The sequence below is a fragment of the Schistocerca serialis genome, chromosome 8 (assembly GCF_023864345.2).
Source record: "Schistocerca serialis cubense isolate TAMUIC-IGC-003099 chromosome 8, iqSchSeri2.2, whole genome shotgun sequence".
NCBI lineage: Eukaryota > Metazoa > Arthropoda > Insecta > Orthoptera > Acrididae > Schistocerca > Schistocerca serialis.
Window position 1 is genome coordinate 441,298,783 of NC_064645.1, and position 26,937 is coordinate 441,325,719.

At 42.2% G+C, this 26,937-nt stretch overlaps 1 protein-coding gene across 1 annotated transcript in view; it reads right to left on the reverse strand.

The window, feature by feature from the left end:
- LOC126417178 (polyubiquitin) overlaps window positions 1–26,937 on the reverse strand; it is a 121,908-nt gene that overhangs the window by 28,019 nt on the left and 66,952 nt on the right. The window lies entirely within an intron of this gene.

Sequence of the window (26,937 nt, forward strand, 5' to 3'; positions counted from 1 at the left end):
TTTTTAAGGAAAGAGATTACTTAGAACTGTTATCTTTCAAAAGCATCAAGTGGTTCAAACGGCTCTAAGCGCTATGGGACTTAACATCTGAGGTCATCAGTCCCCTAGTCTTAGAACTACTTAAACCTAACTAACTTAAGGATGTCACAACATCCACGCCCGTGGCAGCATTCGAACCTGCGACCGTAGCAGCCGCGTGGTTCCGGACTGAAGTGCCTAGAACCGCTCGGCCACACCGGTCGGCTCAAAAGCATCATTGAATATTCTTGATACGCCTTCATTTGCTACATTGAAGACGATGTGTGATTCTAAATAATAACATTTCTCGGGTTATCAATCTTGACGGGTGATTAGAATACCTTTATATACAAATGACCTAGCAGTGGATAACGTCGTAAGCTTCATGAGGCTGTTCGAGAATGGTGCTGTGTGTAGAGAAGTCATAAATGCAGGAAGACCTGCAATGGGTCGATGCTTGGTGCATGAACTGGTGATGATCCTCGTTACAAACAAATTTAACTTATTAGTATAAATAGGAGGAAAGACCCATTACAGTTTGATGACACGATAGTCGAACAATCACACATCCATTAAATACCTGGAAGTATGCTTATGGAGCGATTTAAAGTAAAGCTAACCATACCACATCCTCAGGGAACGCCATCAACCCATGTAGGAGATATCTTACAATACTTGAGAACTGCTTCTCAGTGTGGTACTATTACCAGGTAGGGCCGATGGAAGAAACAGCAAAATTAGTTTGATGGAAAGCCAAAAACTTTATGAGGAAATTTGCAGGTAAATGATCTGAAACTCCAGCAAAGGGCTACTTTAACTCATATTAGCTTTATATAAGCTTTTCACGCTATTAAAGCGTCAAATACGTGGCCGCCCCAGGTACTGCCAGCACTGAGGTTGACCTCTCACCCATGGTCGAGTAGGAGCTTGTTTCAAGATGTGGCTGGCAGCGAAAGATTTACCAGAGGACGATAGGAGGGCCTCCATGATCCGTCTAATGAACAGGTTTCGGGTGCTGTCTGCGGCTGAGAAAGTCCCTGAGCCAAATGAAGTAGATCGCCCTGTTCCAGAGGCAGCCTCTAGGCACATAAGGACTGGGTTTCATATAGGATGGGATTACTGTTAGTTGGGAGCGCAAACGTTATCTGCATAGAGGGGCCGCTTAGCGATGTGGCTCTGAAGGAAGGGAAGGAATCCAGTGTGCAGTCTGCATGCATACCGGGAGTCATTCCAAATGTGGAATGGGTGCTCCTGGGTACCATGAAGAGCACAGGGTGAAGCCCATTGCAGGTGGTAGTTTATACAGGTGTCGCTCCCGACTGGAAGAGATTCTCTCTGGTTTCGGGCGGCTAGCTGAAGTGGTAAAGACTGCCAGTCTTGCTTGGTAGATGAAGGCAGAGGTCACCATCTGTAGCATCGTCGACAGAACCGACTATGGTACAAAGCCTAGCAGAGAGTCTGAATCAGAGGCTCAGGCACTTCTGTGTCCTTGTGTATTGCAGCAGATTCCTCGACTTGTACCATAGGATGGTGGGTATCTGGCTTCCTCCAAATGGTCACGGTTCCACTACACACAGGAAGTGGCTACGCGGATAGTGGGGATCTTGTGATGGGGACTGGTCGGTCTTTTAGGTTAGAAGGTCTTGGGAAAGTGCATAAAGTGCTTCAGTTTCAAAGCGTGCAGGACAAACATTGGTAGAGGTTACACATGGCAACAATCAATATTGTAGTTGTAAACTGTCCTATCTCTGTTGGGAAAGAACCAGAGCTCCAAGCACTAATAGAAAGCGCTGAATCTCAAATCGTTATAGGTAAGTAAATCTGGCTAAAGCAAGAATCTTTTACCAATGATCTAACTGTGTGCAGAAAGAACAGATTAAATACAGTTGGTGGTGGAGTGTTTATTGCTATCAGAAGTAGTTCAGCTCATAGTGAAGTTGAAGCAGGTAGTTCCTGTGAGTTAATATGGGCAGAGGTTATACTTAAAACTTAACTCCGTCCGAACAGGCCTTGGAAGGTCCAGCGGTACCGACCACCCGCCATGTCATCCACAGCCCACAGGCGTCACTGGATGCAGACATAGAGGGGCATGTGGTCAGCACATCGCTCTCCCGGCCGTATGTCAGATTAAGAGGCCGCAGCCGCTACTTCTCAGTCAAGTAGCTCCTCAGTTTGCCTCACAGGGGCTGAGTGCACCTCGCTTGCCATGCGGGATGGTAACCCATCCACGTGCTAGGCCAGCCCGACAGCGCTTAACTTCGGTGATCTGACGGGAACCGGTGTTACTACTGCGACAAGGCCGCTGGATCAAAGTTTATACTTGATAGCCGGAATAAATAAATAATTGGTTCCTTTTATCGACTCCCCAACTCAGATGGTTCAGTTGCTTAACAGTTCAAAGAAAACTCGAGTCTCATTCCAAATACGTACGCCGTTAATATAATTATAGTTGTGATGAATTCAATTTACCCTCGTCATGTTGTCGAAAAAGTCGGTGGTAGGCATAAAACGACGCCCGGCCTCGTACTGAATGCTTTCTTAGAAAATTATTTTGAACAATTATTTTAGGAGCCTACTCAAAGTGTAAATGATTTCAAAAACATACTTGACCTCTTAGCAACAAATAATCCTGACTAAATAGGGAGCATCATGGCAGAAACAGGGACTACTGGCCACAAAGGGGTTGTAGCTAGACTGAATACCGTGACATCCAATCCCACCAAATATTAACGCAAAATACATCTATTTTTAAAAAAAATCAGGTAAAGATTTGCTTTCCACATTTCTAAGAGACAGACTCCACTCCTTCTGATCTGACTATGTAAGCGCAGACCAGATGTGGTTTGAATACGAAGAAATGGTATCGACGACAACTAATTGATATATACCCGATCAATTAATAAGATATGGTACTGATACGTTATGTTACAAATAATAGGTTAGAACAATGTTGTAAGAGCAACGAAAAAAGCATGCCAAATTTAAAATTACACAAAATCCCGAATATTGACGAAGTTTCACAGAAGTTCGAAATTTAGCACGAACTTCAATGAGAGATGCTTTTAATAGTTTCCATTAAGAATCTCTCTCTCGAAATCTGACAGAAAACCCAAAGTGATTCTGGTCGAACGTAAATTACACCAGCGCAAAGACGCAATCATTACGTTCACTGAGCGAGAACGATGGTCATATTATTGATAACAGCGCCACTAAAGCAGAGTTACTAAATACGGTTTTACGAAATTCCTTCACAAAAGGAGACCAGGTAAATATTCCACAATTCTAATCAAGAACAATTGCCAACATGAGAATGTAGATTTCCTCGGTGTAGCGAAACAGCTTAAAACAATAACGGCCAGGCCTCGGCCCAGACTGCATACCAGTCAGGTTCCTTTCGGATTATGCTGATACAATAGCATCGTACTTAGCAAACACATTCAACCGCTTGCTCGCAGAAAGATCCGTACCCAAAGAGCGGGAAGTTGCACAAGTCATACCAATAGCCAAGAAACGAAATACGAGTAACCCGCTGAATCACAGACTCATATCACTAATGTCAATTTGCACTAGGATTTTGGAACATATACTGTGCTCGAACATTATTAATAACTCAAAAAAACTACTTATTGACAAATAGCCAACACGGATTCAGAAAACATTGTTCTTGTGAAACACAACTAGCTCTTTATTCTCCCGAAGTAATGAATGATATCGACAGGGGACGACAAATTGATTCCACATTTTTAGATTTCCAGAAGGCTTTTTGACATTATTCCTCACGACAGACTTCTAATAACATAGAGTGCCCATGAGAAATCGTGTCATTTGTGTGACTGGATTCGTGAGTTCCTGTCGGAAAGGTCACAGTTCGTAGTAATTGACGGAAAGTCATCAAGTGAAACAGAGGTAATATCTGGCGTTTCCCAGGGAAGTGTTATAGGCTTCTGCTGTTCCTGATCTATACAAACGATTTAGGAGACAATCTCAGCAGTCCTCTTAGATTGTTTGCATATGATGCTGTCATTTACCGTCTCGTGAAGTTATCAGATGATCAAAACTAATTGCAAAGATATTGAGACAAGATATCTGTTTGATGTCAAAAAAGGCAATTGACTCTAAACAAAGAAAAGTGTGAAGTCATCCGCATGAGTACTAAAAGAAATCCGATAAATCACGCAAAATTATTGTAAATTTAACTAAATACTTAGGAGTTACAATTACGAATAAATTTAATTGGAACGATCACATAGTTAATATTGTGGGGGAAAGCAAACCAAAGACTACAATTGATTGGCAGAAGACTTAGAATGCGCAACAGGTTTACTAAAGAGACAGCTTACACTACGCTTGTCCGCCCTTTTCTGGAGTACTGCTGTGCGGAGTGGGATCCATATCGGATAGGATTGGCGGAGGACATCGAAAAACTTCAGAGAAGGTCACCTCGTTTTATATTATCGAGAAATAGGGGAGAGAGTGTCTCGGATATGATACACGAATTGGGTTGGCAGTCATTAAAACAAAGGCGTTTTTCTCTGTGGCATGAAATTTCAATCACTAACTTTCTCCTCAGAGTTTGACAATATTTTGTTGGCACCCACCTACATAGGGAAAAATGATCATCATAATAAAATAAGACAAATCAAAGCTCGCACAGGCAGATTTAAGTGTTCGTTTTTTCCAGTACGCTGTTCGACAGAGGAACGGTACAGAAGTAGCCTGAGGGTGGTTTGATGAATGCTCTGCTAGATACTTAATTGCGAATTGCAGAGTAATCATGTAGCTGTACATGTAGAATGCATAGCATTTTGGTACACTGCTGTATACAATTTTTCAATAACATATTCTACATCTACATCTACATGGATACTCTGCAAATCACATTCAAGTGCCTGGCAGAGGATTCATCGAACCACATTCACAATTCTCTATTATTCCAATCTCGTATAGCGCGTGAAAAGAATGAACACCTATATCTTTCTGTACGAGCTCTGATTTCCCTTATTTTATCATGGTGATCGTTCCTCCCTATGTAGGTCGGTGCAAACAAAATATTTTCGCATTCGGAGGAGAGGGTTGGTGATTGGAATTTCGTGAGAAGATTCCGTCGCAACGAAAAACGCCTTTCTTTTAATGATTTCCAGCCCAAATCCTTTATTATTTTTGACACACTGTCTCCCATATTTCGCGATAATACAAAACGTGCTGCCTTTCTTTGAACTTTTTCGATGTACTCCGTCAGTCCTCCCACATCGCGCAGCAGTATTCTAAAAGAGGAAGGACAAGCGTAGTGTAGGCGGTCTCCTTTGTAGGTCTGTTACATTTTCTAAGTGTCCTGCCAACAAAACGCAGTCTTTGGTTAGCCTTCTCCACAACATTTTCTATGTGTTCCTTCCAACTTAAGTTGTTCGTAATTGTAATACCTAGGTATTTAGTTGAATTTATGGCTTTTAGATTAGACTGATTTATCCTGTAACCGAAGTTTAACGAATTCCTTTTAGCACTCATGTGGATGACCTCACACTTTTCGTTATTTAGGGTCAAATTGCCACTTTTCGCACCACTCAGATATTCTTTCTAAATCGTTTTGCAGTTTGTTTTGATCTTCTGATGATTTTATTAGGCGATTAACGACAGCGTCATCTGCAAACAACCGAAGACGGCTGCTCAGATTGTCTCTAAAATCGATTATATAGATAAGGAACAGCAAAGGGCCTATAACACTATCTTGGGGAACACCAGAAAACACTTCTGTTTTACTCGATGACTTTCCGTCAATTAGTACGAACTGTGACCTCTCTGACAGGAAATCACAAATCCAGTCACATAACTGAGACAATATTCCATAAGCACGCAATTTCACTATGAGCCGCTTGTGTGGTACAGTGTCAAAATCCTTCCGGAAATCCAGAAATATGGAATCGATCTGAAATCCCTTGTCAATAGCACTCAACACTTCATGTGAATAAAGAGCTAGTTGTGTTTCACAGGAACGATGCTTTCTAAACCCATGTTGACTGTGTGTCAATAGACCTTTTTCTTCGAGGTAATTCATAATGTTCGAACACAATATATGTTCTAGAATCCTGCTGCATATCGACGTTAACGATATGAGCCTGTAATTTAGTGGATTACTCCTACTACCTTTCTAGAATATTGGTGCGACCTGTGCAACTTTCCAGTCTTTGGGTACGGATCTTTCGGCGTGCGAACGGTTATATATGATCGTTAAGTATGGGTCTACTGCATCAGCATACTTAGAAAGGAACCTAATTGGTATACAGTCTGGACCAGAAGACTTGCTTTTATGAAGTGATTTAAGTTGCTTCACTACTCCGGGGATATTTACTTCTACGTTACTCACGTTGGCAGCTGTTCTCGATTCGAATTCTGGAATATTTACTTCGTCTTCTTTGGTGAAGTAATTTCGGAATGCTGTGTTTAGTAACTCTGCTTTGGAAATACTGTCTTCGATAGTATCTCCATTGCTATTGCGCAGAGGAGGTATTGATTGTTTCTTGCCGCTAACATACTTCACATACGACCAGAATCTAAATGGTTCAAATGGCTCTGAGCACTATGCGACTTAACTTCTGAGGTCATCAGTTGCCTAGAACTTAGAACTAATTAAACCTAACTAACCTAAGGACATCACACACATCCATGCCCGAGGCAGGATTCGAACCTGCGACCGTACGACCAGAATCTCTTTGGATTTTCTGCCAGGTTTCGAGACAAACTTTCGTTATGGAAACTGTTATAGGCATCTCGCATTGAAGTCCGTGCTAAATTTCGAGCTTCTGTAAATGATCACCAATCTTGGGGATTTTGCGTCTGTTTAAATTTGGTATGTTTTTTTCGTTGTTTCTGCAACAGTGTTCTAACCCGTTTTGTGTACCAAGGAGGATCAGTTCCGTCGTTTGTTAATTTATTTGGTATAAATCTCTCAATTGCTACCGATACTATTTCTTTGAATTTAAGCCACATCTGGTCTACACTTATATTATTAATTTGAAATGAGTGGAGATTGTCTCTTAGGAAGGCTTCAAGTGAATTTTTATATGCGTTTTTGATAGGTATATTTTTCGCTTATTTTTCGAGGATTTGTGAATTACAATGTTCAATCTCGCTACGACAACTCTGTGTTCACTGAACCCTGAATCGGTTTCGATGCTCGTTATTAACTCAGGATTATTTGTTGCTAAGAGGTCAAGTGTGTTATCACAACAGTCTACTATTCGCGTGGGCTCATGAACTAACTGTTCCAAATAATTTTCAGAGAATGCGTTTAGGACAATTTCGGATGATATTTTATGCGTACCTCAGGAATTAAACATGTATTTTCGCCAACATATTGAGGCTAAATTAAAGTCACCACCAACTATTATCGTATGAGTCGGGTATGTGTTTGAAATCAAACTCAAGTTTTTTTTTTAACCTTTCAGCAACTGTATCATCTGAATTGGGAAGTCAGTAAAAGGATCCAATTATTATTTTATTCCGGTTGCCAGCAATGACCTCTGCCCATACTAACTGACAGGAAGTTTCTACTTCAATTTGTTGACAAGATAAACTACTTCTGACAGCAACAGCCGGCCGCGGTGGTCTAGCGGTTCTAGGCGCTCAGTCCGGAGCCGCGCGACTGCTACGGTCGCAGGTTCGAATCCTGCCTAGGGCATGGATGTGTGTGATGTCCTTAGGTTAGTTAGGTTTAAGTAGTTCTAAGTTCTAGGGGACTGATGACCATAGATGTTAAGTCCCATAGTGCTCAGAGCCATTTGAACCATTTTTTTGACAGCAACAAACACGCCACTGCCAACCGTGTTTAGCCTATCCTTTCGGAACACCGTTAGGTTATTCGCAAAAATTTCGGCTGTGCTTATATCCAGCTTTCAGTGCCTATAATGATTTTAGCATCAGTGCTTTCTATTAGCGCTTGGAGCTCTGGTACTTTCCCAACACAGCTACGGCAATTTACAACTGTTATACCAATGGTTTCTGTATCTACGTTCTTCCTGCGTTCATCCTGCTTCCTTTGTGACTGAAGCCCTTCTTGTGTTTTTCCGAGACCCTCTAACCTAAAAAACCGCCCAGTCCACGCCACACAGCCCCTGCTACCCGTGTAGTCGCCTCATGCGCATAGTGGACACCTGACCTATTCAGCGGAACCCGAAACCCAACCACCCTTTGGCGCATCTCGAGGAATCTGCAGCCTACACGGTCGCAGAACCGTCTGAGCCTCTGATTCAGACCCTCCACTCGGCTCTGTATCAGAGGTCCGCAATATTGATCTCGAAATTGTAGGTGAATAGGTGTCCAACATGGAGAAACATGTAGGCGTAATGTATTGTTTTCTGACGACCATGTTGTCTTAGCTGAAGACCGAGAAGGTATTGACAATATAGCGAGGAAACGTATGGAAGAACATACAAGTTTTAGTCTGGAAATAAACATCGGATAAACAAAATATTGGGCCGTTGGAGACCTGGGAGAATATTTGATAACAAGCATACGAGAAATAAATAAACGAGTTGAGAACTGGGGATCACAACAATAACAATGGGAACTGATGAAAAAGATGTGGTCTGCAAAGTGGGACTAACATAAACGATAACACAAGAGCTGAACTCTGCCTTGTTGAATATTAGCATAAGATACCTATGGATTAGAAGTGTGAGTTCTCAACAAAAAAACGTTAAAATTAAAAATAGGCCTACGCATTTTAGAAACCTGATTTTGAGCATGATGCTGGGGAATTTCTTAATGGGATAAAATTAGAATGACAGAAATTAAGATAAACATGGGAACTGATAAAAACCTATGTAAGGTCACAAGAGGAGGTTATTGGAGGAGATACTATCCAGTGAACAGATAGGAATGTGATAGACCAAGCATAAGATGAATCGAGGTATTAGCATAAGCAGAAGTTTATTCAACAGGGGGGAGCTATACTCTAAAATTCTCATTTTTGTATAACTGAGTTGAAGAGTTCTGGTACGAGTCATTCCACAAGCAGTAAATTTTGTTTTCATTGTTACTATCTTCTTGGAGATATGGTTCATCTAAGCAACTAAACAGAAGCCTTTCTGTTTTTTGTACCATATGCGTTTCGTTTCCTTTTGTTACTGCCCACTGAGGAAATGTAAATAAAATGGATCAAAACGTGTAATTAGAAATTTTTAAGTGTGAATGTAAGAAAAGCTGGCCTTAATGAGAGTTTCATTTTACAGGATACCATTTTCTCTATTGGAATGAGTGGTGCACAGGTTTCGCCCCTTTATGATTCATTCTCCCTGCCATGATTTTGAACTCGGTGCTTCGTTTCTGTGCCACGAACACAGGGAGGCGAGGAGAAAAGCCGCTCTTTTGTGCCGTGATTGTCATTTCCGACATGCTGTTGCCAAGTTTACTACGAGGTGTAGCCTGAAAGTTGGGGTAATCAATTCCCCTTACAGTACACCGACAAATCAATTTGTAGAATACAGCATAGGACCTGCACTCTATATGTTTTTTCTAAACTGTGAGTTTTTTACACACTCAAAGAAGACCCTCGGCAAGTTGGCTGACGAGGAGAAATAGGACTGCAGTGGCATCGAATCAGTGGACCACTTACTTGGATGTGAAATGCATGGCTATGAGCGTTAACTGACAGACATCCACAGACACTTTGATTGAGTCATAGAGGAACTAAAGAATATTTACATATAGTATATAATTATAAGGACATTTCTGGGGAATACAGTAAATCCAAGATGTATTCGTCTAGCTACATATTTGGAAAAAAAGGGTCTATGACACATGAAAAGAAGTGAATACAAAATCCGGAGTCAATCCTGTGGAAAGTACCTCAGTGAATCATTTTTACTGAAAAACCGTGAACAAGCTCAAAAAATGTGATAACAAGGTTAAAAAAACAGAACATTTCATACAAGAGTTTCCTCATAAAGTAATCGTCCACTATTTGAAGATATCTAAAATTCGCACTCCGGGACGAAACTTTAATACCGACCTACAGCACACTCTAGCGTCAACCGTCCGCAACCACAGTCTGCCTGCCACCTGTTGTTTTGAGCGGCGCCCAGCGAGTGCAGTTTGTAACATGGGCCGTAAGGGTAGTGAGACGACCATAAATGAAATAAAACGCTTGCATAATCAGTGCAATATTGCTAAAGTAGTTGGTAGGCCTAGATCAACAGTTCAGTCGACAACACACTGACGTAACAAAAGTCATGGGTTAGCGAAATTCACATATACAGATGACAGTAGCATCACGAACACAGGGTATAAAATACCAGTGCATTGGCGGAGCATTTCCAATCCAAAGCCCACAACCGCCTCCAACTCCTCAAACTCTTCTCTTGCCGGACATGGGGGTTGCACCCCTCTACAATCCTCCACACCTACAAACCCTTAAACAGCCCCATCCTCTGTTATGCCAGTTCCGCCTGGATATCTGCCCCCCCCCCCCCAAATTCTATAAGTCCGTCCAGATCCTTGAGCGTCATGCACTCCGCCTCGCCTTCCGTATATGCCTCTCGTCCCCCACGCAGATCCTCTATGACCTCATTCCTTTCCCCCATCTGCTCCTATTCTTTGAACATATCCTCATCCTCTACACCTCCCGCCGCCTTGATCCCCCTCACCCCCTGGTTGCTCCTCTCCTCTCCCATTCCCGCCCCCTGCCACGTCTTCACTGTTGTGTCCCCCTACCCTCCATCTCTACACCCTTCATCTCCTTTCCCAAGATGGCTTCCATCAACTCCCCCTCCCGGATGATGCCCTCTCTCCCTCAATTTATCCCTCCTATCAACTCTGATCCTCACCCTCCCTCCTTTCCTCCATCCTTTCCCTGGGCTCCCACTCCCACCCCCTTCCATCCTGTATTATCTCCCCACCTAACCTCTCTACCTCCCTTCTCCCTCCCCCCTCGAGTCCATTTGTATTCCCTCCTCTGCTTTCCCCACTCCCTGTCGCATCTGCTCAGCACTCCCCACCCCTCTTATGGGTCCTCATCTTCCATTGGCTCCTTTCCCCCCTCCCCCCTTCGCTTTTCCTCTCCTTCCTCCCTTTTTTATTTTCCCATCATCTGTCCAGTTTTCCCCACCTGCTCTCGGCTGTGGTATGTTATATTTGTGACAACTTTTTAGTGCAGTGTTTAAGTGAGTGTTCAGTGTTGTGCGTCTTTCCAAAGTGTTGCGAACAGAAATCATGCTGTCGCTGGGTGTGAACTTTATATCTCTTGCGAACAGACACCAGACTCGCCGATTTTTTTAAATTGTCTGTCTATTATTTTTCTGCTTCCTGTGTATTTTATTAGCATCATCAACTCTTTGTTTTATGTTTTACGTTCCACAATTTTCCGCTATTTTACCTTTAAGTCACCGATTTTATCGCCAACTTTTATTATTTATTATCTTCATCTTTTTAAAACAAATTCTGTAGGCTGAAGAGCGGCGTAATAAGCTGCTGCCAGCCCGCCTCCTTCAGGGGGAATCGAAACTCAATAAAGAAAAAAAAAAAAAAAAAAGCGGGGCAGTCATTGGAACTCAGGTGATTCATGTGAAAAGGTGTTCGACGTGATTATGGTCGCACGATCGGACTCTGAACGTGGAACAGTATTTGGAGCTAGATGCATGAGTCATTCCATTTCAGAAATCGTTAGGGAATTCAGTATTATGAAATCCACAGTGTCAAGAGTGAGCCGAGAATACCAAAATTCAGACATCACCTCTCACGACTGAGAGCAGCGGCTTTTCCATAGCGCAAAAATCAACGTGCAACGTATGAAGAACGCTTCCATTAGGACAGTGCGCCGAAATTTCGCGTTAATAGATTATAGCAGCGGATGACCGACGGAAATGGCTTTGCTACCAGCACGACACCGCCCGCAGCGCCTCTCCTGGGCTCGTGACCATTTCTATTGGACCCTAGACGACTGGAAAACTGTGGCCCGGTCAGATGAGTCCTGATTTCAGTTGCTAAGAGTTAATGGTAGGGTTTGAGTGTGACGCAGATTCCACAAAGCCATGAACCCAAGTGGTCAGCAAGGCACTGTTCAAACTGGTGGTGGTTCCATAATGGTGTGGGGTTTGTTTAAGTGGAATGGCCTTGATCCTCTGGTTCAGCTGAACCGATCATTGATCATCTGCAGCTATTCATGGACTTCATATTCCCAAACATCGATGGAATTTTTATGAATGACAATGCGCCATGTTACCAGGCCACAGTTGTTCGTGATTGGTATTAGGAATATTCTGGACAATTCAGGCGAATGATTTGCCCATGCAGATCGCCTGATATGAATCCCATCGAACATTTATGGGACATAATCCAGAAGTCAGTTCGTGCACAAAATCCTGCGCCGGCAACACTTCCGCAATTTTGGACGGCTGTAGCGGCAGCATGGCTCAATATTTCTACAGGGGACTTCCGACTTGAATCAATGCCACGCCGAGTTGCTGCACTATAACTGAAAAAAGGAGATCCGACACGACATTAGGATGAATCCCATGACTTCTGTCATCTCAGTGTATATCTCTTCTGTGTAACCAAAGCGCTGAGAAACCAGCCACAGACTGGACATGCTCGCTCACAGACTGATGCGGGCGTGGGTTTACCATGAGGGAAATCATGAAAAATCCTAAAATCAGCACTCCCAATTTGGCTTTTGAGTTAGAGTCGAGCAAACGGCAGGCATCCGCCTTCATGGTCAAAAATACCTCAAGAAGTACAGATATACATATATATACATATAGATATGTATTGGCAGGATAGCTCGGAAGAAATTCTGGGTCAGTGGACAGAATCGAAGGAGTCGTCTTGATTTTGCCCAGGAACATAGATTCAAGAAGGAAAAGTTCTGTAAAGGAGTTATCATAAAAGTAAACATAGCATATGGAAGGCGAATGGTGTGATGTAAGAAAAATATGGAGATGCTGCCGCAGAACTTTGTGCCCACAGTGAAACATGGTGGGATTCCCTGATGGTGTGGAGGTTTATGAGTGCAGGTGTTGAAAAACTACATTTTATAGAGGTTAAGATGGATCACAAATTATATATCAACATCTTAAAGAAAAATATAAATTGCTAGTGTTGAAAAATTAGGTCTCCAAGGAAATTACATCTTTCAACAGGTCAACGACTCGAAGAATACGGCTAGAAATACGAACTCTTCAAGAAGAATGGGACGAAATTCATGCTATCTGACAGCAAACTTAGCTCTATGTCCGGACGACTGCAAGAAGTAATAACTCCAAAGGGAAACACCACTAAATACTGATGTTTGTAATTTAAAGCATGTTTCCAAGCTCTAAATGTCAAGAAACTTGGGTGGACTAGTACTTCATGAAGTAGCATTTGTATGAAATTTTCTATTTTGTTAACCTTGTTATCGCTATGAATTTATTTTGTTCCTTGGTTTTCAGTGAATATGGTTTCTGAGGTACTTCCCACAGGACTGGCTCTTGAGATTTTGTATTCGCTTCTTTTCACGTGCCACGGGCTCACTTGTTTAAAAAATATACTGATGGACGAATACTTTTTGGACTCACTGTATTGTAATTTAGTACAGAGCTATAAAAATACTGTAGTTAACACATTCCGTTAATCATTTGATATAATGATTGCCTTTCTAAATGCCGAACGAGTAAATACATAAATAAATGACTTCAACTGTTCTTAACTGATTTCTGATCACTGCTAAAGTGAACTAGTACACATCGTTAGGTGATCTACGTGTACGAAACCAGAAGTGACATGCTGATTTAACAATCGATGAAATGTTGTGTGTAACTGATTATGGAATCATCTACTTCATTGACATGTTAGACTCACAAAACACATGTTTTCGGCTCTCTAAAGATGGTCGGAAAGGAGTCAATACCAATTACTAGCATTTAATTCAATCGATGCAGCTACATCCATCAGTCACCAGGGTGTTCAAGTACTATGTTCGTATACTACTGATATACGAAAATGACATGTTGTCGTGGTTTTCAGTCCAAAGACTGGTCTGATGCAGCACTCCATGCTACTCTATCCTGTGCAAGCCTTTACATCTCCAAATAACTACTGCAGCCTACATCCTTTTAAATCTGCTTACTGTATTCATCTCTTGGTCTTATCCTATACACCTCCCTCCAATACTAAATTGGTGATCTCTTGACGTCTCAGAATGTGTCCTATCAACTGATCCCTTCCTTTAGTCAAGTTGTGCCGCTAATTTCTTCTCCCCAAATTCAGTATTTGCTCATTAGTTGCATGGTTTGTCCATATAATCTTCAGCATTCATCTATACCACCACACTGCAAAGGCTTCTGTTCTTGACTTCTGTTCTTGACTGTTCTGTTTATATCCCACGTTTCACTTCTGTACAAGACTGCAAGCCAGACAAGTACCTTCAGGGAAGACTTCCTAACACTTAAATTCAAATAAGACGTTACCAATTACTGTTTTCAAAAATGCGTTCCTTCCTATAGCCCGTCTGCATTTGATATCCTATCTACTTATGGCATCACCATTTATTTTCCAGCCCAAACAGCAGAACTCAACAACAACTTTTAGTTTTTCATTTCCTACCCCAATTTCCCTTAGCACCACCTGATTTAATTCGATTGTACAACATTACTCGTGATTTACTTTCGTTGATATTCATCTTTTAATCTCCTTTCAGGACACTATCCTTTCTGTTCAACAGTTTTTGCCACTTCCTTTGCCATCTCTTGACAGAATTACAATGTCATTGGCAAGCCACAACGTTTTTATTTTTTCTCTCTGAACTAATTCCCTCTCCAGAGCTGTCTTGGATTCCTTTACTGCTAGCTCAATGTACACACGGAATAACGTTGGGAATAGGCTGCAGCCCTGTCTGACATACTTCTCAACCACTATTTTCCTTTCATGCCATTCCCTTCGACTCTTTTATTGCCAATATCTGATTTCTGCGTGAGTACTTAAATGAGATACTATGACGTAATAAAACAGAATTTCTTTTGCTGAAGTATTGCTTCGAACCCACTTTCAGGACTTCAGAATAGATTAACGAAGATGCAAGGTACTAGCAGTGCCCATTCAAGTCAGAGGCCAAGACGAGACCTAATCCTTAGGCTCTGTATGAACTGGCCTGTGTAAACCACTACATAAAGCATAAAAAACATTTACTAAAAAACTGCAATAAACTATTTACAACATTTATAAGGTGGCGTGGTCTCCTGACCTTCATTTCTTACACATTCCGACCTCACCATCGTATTCTGCGTATCAAGACGTTTCATTCGAGCCCAAACTAGACAGGTTAGAGTCAATTTTAATATTTCCATTTAATCGATATGCATATCTAATATATGAATCGCAAGTGCGCACCGAGATTAAAAAGTCGAGGCTGGCGTACACAAATATTCAAGACACGACAGCCACAGGAGTTTTTGTTCAGCAGAGGCAACCAGCCCGCTGGAAAGTCTCTAGGAAAGTGAGTTAGCACGCAGCTGCGCCAGCCAGCCGACCGCTCAGGGACCAAAAGAGTTTTTGGCAGAGAAAAGGGATAGCGGCCTGCGTGCTCCCCTTAAAAGCAAAACCCGCTGTATTGTTTGGGAGAGCCCCAGCATACGCATTTGTGACGGACCTAGTATGCAGTTTCAGAGTTATCACAGGTGGACAGTAAACGCCTAACGCAGATGCTATATACACTACTGGCCATTAAAATTGCTACACCAAGAAGAAATGCAGATGAAAAACGGGTATTCATTGGACAAATATATTATATTATAACTGACATGTGATTACATTTTCACGCAATTTGGGTGCATAGATCCTGAGAAATCAGTACCCAGAACAACCACCTCTGGCCGCAATAACGGCCTTGATACGCCTGGGCATTGAGTCAAACAGAGCTTGGATGGCGTGCACAAGTACAGCTGCCCATGCAGCTTCAACACGATACCACAGTTCATCAGTAGTAGTGACTAGCGTATTGTGACGAGCCAGTTGCTCGGCCGCCATTGACCTGACGTTTTCAATTGGTGAGAGATCTGTAGAATGTGCTGGCCAGGGAAGCAGTCGAACATTTTCTGTATCCAGAAAGACCCGTACAGGACCTGCAAAATGCGGTCGAGCATTATCCTGCTAAATGTAGGGTTTCACAGGGATTGAAAGAAGGGTAGAGCCACGGGTCGTAACACATCTGAAATGTAACGTCCACTGTTCAAAGTGCCGTCAATGCGAACAAGAGGTGACCGAGACGTGTAACCAATGGCACCCCATACCATCACGCCGGGTGATACACCAGTATGGCGATGACAAATACACACTTCCAATGTGCGTTCACAGCGATGTCGCCAAACACAGATGCGACCATCATGATGCTGTAAACAGAACCTGGATTCATCCAAAAAACTGACGTTTTGCCATTCGTGCACCCAGGTTCTTCATTGAGTACACCATCGCAGGTGCTCCTGTCTGTTGTCTGTGATGCAGCGCCAAGGGTAACCGCAGCCATGGTGTCCGAGCTGATAGTCCATGCTGCTGCAAACGTCATCAAACTGTTCGTGCAGATGGTTGTTGTCTTGCAAACGTCCCTATCTGTTGACTCAGGGATCGAGACGTGGCTGCACTATCCATTACAGCCATGCGGATAAGATGCCTGTCATCTTGACTGCTAGTGATACGAGGCCGTTGGGATCTAGCACGGCGTTCCGTATTACCCTCCTGAAACCACCGATTCCATATTCTGCTAACAGTCATTGGATCTCGACCAACGCGAGCAGCAATGTCGCGATACGACAAACATCAATCGTGATAGGCTACAATCCGACCTTTGTCAAAGTCAGAAACGTAGTGGTACGCATTTGTCCACCTTACACGAGGCATCACAACAACGTTTCACCAGGCAAAGCCGGTCAACTGCTGTTTGTGTATGAGAAATCGGTTGGAAATGTTCCTCATGTCAGCACGTTGTAGGTGTCGCCACCGGCTCCAACCTTGCGTGAATGCTCTGAAAAGCTAATCATTTGCATATCACAGCATCTTCTTCCTGTCGGTTAAATTTCGTGTCTGTAGCACGTAATTTTTGTGGTGTAGCAATTTTAATGGCCAGTAGTGTATTTCCCGATTGATCGGTTTAGCCATTCTCCCGTTTGTAAGAGTAACGCTGATTAGTGGACTATTTCTGATGCAATGAGCCGGAGGAGTGTGGGAAAGACGGAGGATGGTATATCCTTTCGCTTTTTGCATGGAGAGGGGTCGTTCCTGTGACGCTGTCGAAGTGGGAACACATAGCAGGAGTGAGTGCGCTCATGCGTGTACGCAAGAGCGAGGAACAATGTCTCTCCTCAGTACTGCACTGAGAGAGCACCTCTGGCGCTAGCAAATCGTTGTGATACTCTATATTCAGTCGCTCGGGATTAAGCGTTTGTTCACTGTGTTGGCCATGACACTTAATGTGCGATGTGAACACAGAGTATTAGTTAGCGCCTGCGAGTGAACATTGAGTGGCATCATGGTGGACTGGTTATCTGACCGGTGTACCACGCCAATAGTTAGACTAGGGGCAGATAGGAGTTCCTGACCTCATCAAGGCGTAGTGAGAGTTCGATTGGCGAAGGTCAATCCAGATAAAAAGAGATAGTTTTGTTATTTTTCAGCGGCAAACGACACTGGCAGCAGTCGTCGCAGCTCACGGTATTGTGCACTACAGCGTAGGCGAGCCCCATCTTTCCTCCATTAGAAATAACATACTTCATTCACGTCACTCCATTACATTTCTCACGCGTCAGCCTCGACCGTACTTAGAAAAATTCAATCGGATAATTATACATGTTGAGTAGGCGCAGCTCTCAGCCAATTTGCCGAGTAAATAACATTCTTAAAGAAAAGGGATAAAAGAGCTTTCCCACACTTTGTATATAAATTTCATTAACAGGATTCCTGTCCATAATAGGTAACCTCCTATTCCGAAATGAACCCGGAAATTTGTGTATCAGTTTATAAATAAAAGCTTCACTTGATTTTCTCAGATTTTGCAATAAATAATATTTTTCGTTTGTTTAATGTTTTTCTTACACTAACTAGCAATACGCCAGTACCCAAGTATCCCAATAGTTACGTAAGAAAATAGAATATTTTTGTGTCTTTTCCTTACAGCGGACGACTCCAGAAGATACTTATCGCTGAAAGTTTTTCAGGCATTTCTTTTTGGTACGTTAGGAGCGTCTGTCTGACTTCTGTAGTAGTGTGGGGTGGAAATTGCTTCTTGCAGGAGCCAAAGGGTACTTGTCAGATCAATCTGTTGCGCAACTCGTCAACATAACACCCACATACGCACACATTCTATAAATGCATGATTTTTTCTGAAACAGAAAAATTAGCGCTTTCGTACAAAATCGGCAATGTCTTGAAAACTATTGACGATTAGCCAGACAAACACTGAGGGGACGAAAGTCATGAGACAGCTATAAGCACGTATGCAGATGCAGTAGTATTGCGTACACAAGGTATAAAAGGATAGTGCATTGGCGTAGCTGTCATTTTTACTCAAGTGATTCATGTGAAAAGGTGTCCGACGTGATTACGAACGCGGACTTCGAACGCGGAATGGCAGTTGGAACTAGGTGCATGGGTCATTCCATTTCAGAAATTGTTAGGAGATTCAATACTCACAGATCCACAGTGTCAAGAGTGAGCCGAGAATACCAAATTTCAAGCATTAGCTCTCACCATGGACAACGCAGTGACCGACGGCCTTCACTTCACGACTGAGAGTGCAAAAATCAACGTGCAACGTAAGACGAATGCTTCCGTGAGGACAGTGCGGCGAAATTTGGCGTTAATGGACGAAGACCGACGGAAGTGGCTTTGCTACCAGCAGCGCCTCTGCTGGGCTCGTGACCATTTCCGTTGGACCCTAGACGAATGGAACCCGTGCTATGGTCAGATGAGTCGGTGTTTTAGCCGGTAAAGTAAATGGTAGAGCTAAGAGTGTAGCGCAGATCACAGGAAGCCATGGATCCAGGCTGCCAAAAAAGCACTTTGCAAGCTGGTGGTGACTTCATAATGGTGTGTGCTGCGTTTACATGAAATGGACTGGGTCCTCTGGTTCAACTGAACTAATCAGCGACTGGAAACTGTTATGTTCGGCTACTTGGAGACCATTTGCACCCATTCATGGCCTTCATTTTCAAATGGTTGAAATGGCTCTAAGCACTATGGGACTTAACATCTGAGGTCATCAGTCCCCTAGAACTTAGAACTACTTAAACCTAACTAACCTAAGGACATCACACACATCCATGCCTGAGGCAGGATTCGAACCTGCGACCGTAGCAGCCGCGTGGTTCCGGGCTGAAGCGCCTAGAACCGCTCGGCCACCGCGGCCGGCGCCTTCATGTTCCCCAAACATGTCACTGGGCCACAAATGTTCGCGATTGGTTTGAAGAACATTCTGGACAATTCGACCGACTGATTTGGCCACCCAGATCGCCCAGTATGAATCCCATCGAACATTTACGGGACATAAATCAAGATGGCGCTTCGACCATAAAAATGCTGCACCGCCAACACTTTCGCAATTATGGACGGCTATAGAGGCAGCATGTCTCATTATTTCTGCTGGTGACTTCCACGATATGTTGAGTCCATACCACGTCGAGTTGCTGCACTCACCGGGCAAAAGGATGTACGTCAAGTTATTAAGAGGTCTCTCATGATTTTGTCCCTTCAGGGCCGGCCGGTGTGGCCGTGCGGTTCTAGGCGCTTCAGTCTGGAACCGCGTGACCGTTACGGTCGCAGGTTCGAATCCTGCCTCGGGCATGGATGTGTGTGATGTCCTTAGGTTAGTTAGGTTTAAGTAGTTCTAAGTTCTAGGGGACTGATGGCCACAGATGTTAAGTTCCATAGTGCTCAGAGCCATTTGAACTACTTGTTCCTTCAGTGTAGGGCTACCAGATGTTCATGTTTCTCGGATTTGTCCTAGTTTTGAGGGCATTCGGGAGCATCCTGGTGGAGGGGGAGAAAGGTATACAACTGTTTGAGGGAAAGCCGTATCTTTGTTTTCCGTCTGGAGACATTCTACTTCTTGTAAGTAAACAGATATTGATAAATCTTAGTTAAATTTCACTAAATGAGAACAGGTGTGTAGATAGTTTCATTCGTTTTACATTTAACAGCCAGTGACTAGCTTGGTTAGACGCTCACCTATACACACATTTTTCCGTTCTTGTTTACTGAGAACAATGGAAATGGAAATACCGAATGGCTATGGCCTCCCGGCGGGTAGACCGTTCACCTGGTGCAAGTCTTTCGAGTTGAAGCCACTTCGGCGACTTGCGTGTCGATGGGGATGAAATGTTCATGACAAGGACAACACAACACCCAGTCCCTGAATGGAGAAAATCTCCGACCCAGCCGGGAATCGAACCCGGGCCGTTAGGTGTGACATTCAGTCGCGCTGACCACTCAGCTACCAGGGGGGGGGGGGGGGGGGGGGGGGGGGGGAGACATTGAGAACAATGAGAAGCCGCCGACATTCTACAATCGCATGCACCACGCCGCCGCTCCTCCAGCCAGCCAGTTTTGCACAGGCAAGGTATTGTGCAGGTGGATGTTTCACTCCACACGTTTGTGACCCAAACATAATATCTCGATACCGCAGTACACTGACTTACGTAAGTTTGTATCATTTATATTCGTTAAGGTTTTTTAACTCGCCACGTCTGTACCCAACATTAGCGGGTAATGGCAATCGGTAGAAAATGATTTGAAGGCTCCGTTTTAGCAGTTCTGCGAAGTTTCGCATCCATATGTTTGGCCACCCAGATCGCCCGACATGAATATGGGACATAAATCAAGAGGGCAGTTAGTGCACAAAATTCCGCATCCCCAACACTTACGCAATTTAGGTCAGCGCAAACGTGTTGCTGTTCCCCTGTACAAAGTGAAAAATAAACAATCATAGATTTTGCAGCAACTGATAAAGGCATAGTATTTTTCATTGGGGGTATCCAAGTTATGCTAGAGTTACATCGTCGCTTTATCGGAATCGTAGACAATCAGATCCAAAAGTGTGTAGAACTCTGTAATGAATAAAAAGTTTACCCTCCAGAAGTGTCACAAAATAGCTATCCAAGTTGATTAGTAGAATCTATGAGGCTGGAGACATAACATCAGGCTCGGGAAAAAATTTCATCCACACAATCCCGAAGATAGCATGCAGGTGCGTACTTTGGCAAAATCAGCTTATCAGCTCATGCCTCCCAGTTACTGTCATGAATAATGTACAGAAGAATGGAAAAGAAAATTGATCTGTTAGATGACGATCAGTTTGGTATTACGAAAGGCTACGACACCAGAGAGGCATTTCTGACGCGCTTGATAACGGAAGCAAGCCAAACAACAAGTCGATGGGGTAAGTTATTCATGAAACAACTAGACGCACGAATAAACTTTTAAACAGAATGAGGTAATATTATGTCGAGGTTTTAGTTTAAATTTTTTAGTATACCTATTCTGGAGCTAGGTAGGGCTCTTGTTCCCTTGAATTTTTCGTAGTTGATGTATGATGTACTTTACCTTGCATTTCGTATGACTGTATCCTCCACATACAATTTACAACCTCCGCCATGCACCTTGTGGTGGCTTGCATGTATGTCCCTGTAGGTGCAGACAATGAGAAATGAGGACAGTTTTCATAAGACTCAATTAACTACAAACTTTGCAAAAAATGAGTTATAGGTATTCGTGTATTTCTGAATGAGACATCAATTGCAATATTTCGATTTTGTGAAATCTTGCTATTTGCCTATTTAATATACAGGGTGTGTCAGGAGTAAAGTTATATGCTTTGAGAGGTGATAGTGTTAGTGATTCTGAACAAAAAACTTCATCTGGGCGTATGCCCATTCCGAATAGTTTCCGAGATAGAACACATTTAATATCACTTTTGTACGTTTTTCTTGAATAAGTCAAAAACCGCACCCTCCAGCGAAGAGGTGACGCAGTTCAAAATTAAACTATATTAAATTTCCTACGAAAAAGGTCCTATTCATTTTTGCTCTAGAACTAATGGTTTGTGCGAAGAGAGCGCGACAATGTTGAAAAACTCGCTCGACGCGCATGCGCTGTACCGTAGTTTTTGTAGGCCAATTTGAGGTAGCAAGGTTAGACGAACAGTTCGATACAGGACACTTTTGGTCTATCAAGTCGGGAACCTACACATCAGAAGAAGCCTGAGAGTTGTCTCGGAAGGCCCTAGACTAGTGTGTTGAGATGATCATGAGAATGAAAATAATGAAGTAGAGTACCTTAACGAATCAATTTATTAAATTATTTGTTCAGTAGGTTAAAATAAAATAGAACAGTACAGTTAAAAAATAATTAATCGGTTAATATTCAGTTTTGGAAAAAAATCATGATTATTACATATTTTTTACTTGCAACTGAACTCTCTTAAAAAACATTTCCACCATTTTATTATTTATCTAGAGTTCATTTGTGAAATATAATTTTGTAAGACACTGGCAATGCATACTGTTCAACTAAATCAATAAAATGTGTTTCCTGACAATGTCTTTAGTAAATTTTGACTTGTTGAAAACATCCTCAATTGACAGAAGCCAAAGATATCGCAAAAGCCTACTTACGAAGTTTCAAAAACCAGTATTAAGTAAAAAATCTAGAAATATACTACAGCGCCCCATGTATCGCTTCGTAGGGACCGAAACCACAAGATTTGCGCTTTTTACGTAAACGGAGCGGGCAGAATTACTAAAGCAACCCGTACATTTGGTCAAATTCGCTCTTTACTATCCACGTTTGTCCAACAAGGACGTACATATGGCAGCATAGTTTGACAACTTAACCTCATTTTTGAAGCAGACGCTGTCCGTGTCGTAAAGTATTTTTTTTTTGGGAAGGGCTACCAGACAAAACGTTTCTTGGATTGACTTTATCATTGTGTAACAGGAGAAGAAGAAAACAAGATGTTGGTTAGGAAATGATAGAAGCTGTGAGAGAAATATATCCATGAAAACCTCCGAAAGGAATACGGTATTACACTCAGAAACTGATGATTACATCAACTTTCTCGAAAGGACAGTCAAACTTTTTAATAACTGTGTTACTTCACTCTCACACTGAAAAGGAAAACACAAGTATGCGAAAATTTATCCTCTTCTGCTTGGTCCTCAAGACAGTGCATTACAACACCACAATGTGGGAACATAAACATCGTGTATGTAGAATACTAATTTTGTAACCTCTTCCTGCATAACATACAGGGTGATTCAAAATTCCTATTACAGGCTTTTGGGTTTGTAGAGCAGACTTAGTAGATGAAGTTTTGATGAGGAACCCATGCCCGGTAATCTACCATTTGGACGTAAGATCAGTTTGAGGATCGGGTGGTCTCCCGACTCACGTTACGCACACAGTGTAGACAATGAGCTCTGACTAGGATTGCCATGATATATCGGGACCGTCACCGTTATGGACCTTCTCGTCCCTGCAAGACCGAATTTTGCCCTGATTTTGCAAAATACTTTTACAAGCGTGGCTCAAGTATTGAAGTAATGCCAGGTGTTAGAACAACATGTAAATGCAGACTCAATTAGTTTTATTTATGTTGACAAGGTCACCTCACGGATGACGTTGCATGTCGCACATACTATATCGACAATGCAAGCACCTTCTAGATCTAGCGCCATCATAGGAGAAAATACCTGAACGCAAAAGTCAATTGATAAAACGATGTGACTCTTTGTTTTCTATTTCCACACACAACGCCACTGTGGAAAGAGTATTCTCGCTGATGCCGACTAAGCGGACAGATGAAAAAAATTGATTGCTGCCAGGAACAGTGGAATCAATCTTACGGTGCCAGTGTAACTACAAACTGACTTGCGTGGAGTTTTATAAATACGTAAAAGGGAAAATAAGTCTTGCTGAAGAAGGTGAAAGCTTCCGAAAAATATGGTGTACCAACTAACTATTTCTGCCGCATCAAGCTCCATGTAACTGTGTTCTAAATAAAAAGCAATTATATTAAAAACATTTTTACTTCATTTCTACGCCCCTATTTCAGAGAGCCCCGACGTAAATATCACCACACACCTGGTGTAAATGGCAAATATAACGTACACTGTAAAATGATCATAGGCTATTTTGAAAAAAGCTGCTGGCAAAAAAAAAAAAAAAAAAAAAAATAGGAAAGTTGCCTGTGGTAAGTATAACAGAATGAAAATGGGCAAATTAAGCATTAAGCAAATTAATTGATTACAGAATTAAATCACATTACATAAAATTGTAAGCAAAATCTGCTGAGAATCAAAAGGATTGCTATTTATTAAAAAGAGAAAAGAATCATTTGGAAGATGATAAAAAACTAAGACACTTAAAATGAATAAAGAAAGAGAGAAAACTTCCTTAAACATAAAAACGAACTGATTACAATTAGCCCCAAAATTGTAGGCGCTTTCAATAATTCTTTTTATGTAAATAGCAGACAACTTGTGTCTGAATACTTCGTTACTATGACCACACTTACATAAGTGCAAATGGAGATGCTGCTCTGAGCGAGTGAACGCAAGTGTTCTCTAGGGAATCTGCGAATAGAATGCTAGTTTAGTCCCGATACACAGCTGAAAATTCTGCAATTTTCGTATGTCCCTATTAAATTTGTTCACGAAGTTAAGAGTATATAACTGTCTGCTCTCGTCATTCCAGTGATTACATAAGTATTAATTAGTTACCAGATAATGTCATTCCGCTACACACGTACTGAATATCAGTAGATGGTACGTGTCATGTAGCCATTGCTACATAACAGTGTTTCGCTAATAGCTACCATACGACGGTCGCGGTTTAAAGAAAATAAAGTCTATCTAACGTTAAAGAAGAATATACCGTAGCTCAAACTCTCGAAGATAATTTTAGAGTGCACCAAGAGCAAGTAAAGAAGACTAATTGACGGGCTACTATAAAATCGACAGCTTTGTTCTGTGCTAACGACATTGTTACGAAGTTTCATATGAACAATTAGCGCGAATTTTCATAATGTTTTCAGAATAAATGAAATTATTGTACAAAATCAACTCTTGTTTGCTGATGTGTCCTATACAAAGAAAAAATAAATCCGAGTCACTTACTTCTTAACACAGCTTTGGACAGCAAGTCGTGAAATTCCTTTTCATTCGCAACAACAATCGAAAAGAGGAGCGCAACAACTGTAGAAGAAAGCAGGTTTTGCAGTGATCTCTGTATTCTGTATCCTCCTGTCAATGCAAAGAGATAATTTATACTTTCACCCACGCCGATTGGAGAGTCGTATTTTTCACGCTGTGCAATAAACCGAGGAATTCACAGTTCAACACGAAGTATTTCATGTGAAAACATTTCGTAGAAACTGCGGAAATCTAATAGCCATTTTCTGAAACAAAAACACTTTTTGTAAATATTGTGATTGACATGATATTGTGTATTTAATGCGAGTATGTATTTAATGCGAGTACGATAATAACTTTCATAGTTTCCCTCAACAACAAATTCGACTCATTATTAGAATCAGAAACTAAACTTTCTTATGTCCATCTGTAATTTGACTGAGAGTGGTGTTGTTGTATGATGAAGAGTGCAGGTGCAAATATAGCTACCTTTCCTGTACTGCATTGTGTATTTACGTTAAATATTACTTCTCGCTGTCCCTTGTGAGGCAGGCAGAGAGGATCGAGCGCCGAGGGTCTGTCCATTGCCATCCACACAACCCCGACCAACAGATCAATAAACATATACAGTATAATCAGAAGGATGTGTCTGATGAACTTTGAGTCAACAATGATAAGTCGGTGATATTGGTTCCTGGTAATATTGATTCATTTTCACTCGATTTTAGAAAAAACTTTTGTACGTTTCGATGTCATTTTTTTCACAATTTGGCAAAATCACGCCGCGATAACAATAAAAAAACACCTGAATGGCGCATTCTATTGTTTTCGATTGGGCAAACCCTACATCAAAGCCCCTATGTACAGCAGCTTGGCGCGCGCCCCCGCAAACCGCGCTCTTACCCGAAGTCCCACACGCGATCCCGGCGCAAGCGGACGGGTGGCAGTGGTAGCGAGGCATGGGAGTGGCTGCATCTCGAATAAGTCCGCGTACGGATTAAAAACTCGTCACGTGAACACGTTCTTATAGCAAATTAAACTTGGAAAACAAACTGTTGTTACTTCAAGTAGATTTACCAACGGTAAATGATGAAAGATTGTGCTGTATGTGGTAGAGTAGTAACAAGGGAACCTTCCCATCGCACCACCCTCAGATTTAGCTATAAGTTGGCACAGTGGATAGGCCTTGAAAAATTGAACACAGTTCAATCGAGAAAACAGGAAGAAGTTGTGTGGAACTATGAAAAAAATAACCAAAATATACAAACTGAGTAGTCCATGTGCAACACAGGCAACATCACAGCAAATTATGAGCTCAGAAGCACCGTGGTCCCATGGATAGCCGGCACGGTAGCTCAGCATGTTCAGTCAGAGAGCCGGTTGGCCTCTGTAATAAAAAAAAACTGAGTGGAAGAATCAATAAACGAACTTGAACGGTTGTCATGTGATGTCCGCAACGACCAAACACAACGATCAACAACGAACAAAATGGTAAAAAAAATGGATAGCGTGAGCAACTGAGGTGCGAGAGGTCCTTGGTTCAAGTCTTCCCTCGAGTGAAAAATTTTTCTTTCTTTATTTTCGCAAAGTTTTGATCTGTCCGTGCCGACCGCGGTGGTCTCGCGGTTCTCGGAGCGCAGTCCGGAACCGTGCGACTGCTACGGTCGCAGGTTCGAATCCTGCCTCGGGCATGGATGTGTGTGATGTCCTTAGGTTAGTTAGGTTTAAGTAGTTCTAAGTTCTAGGGGACTGCTGACCACAGCAGTTGAGTCCCCTA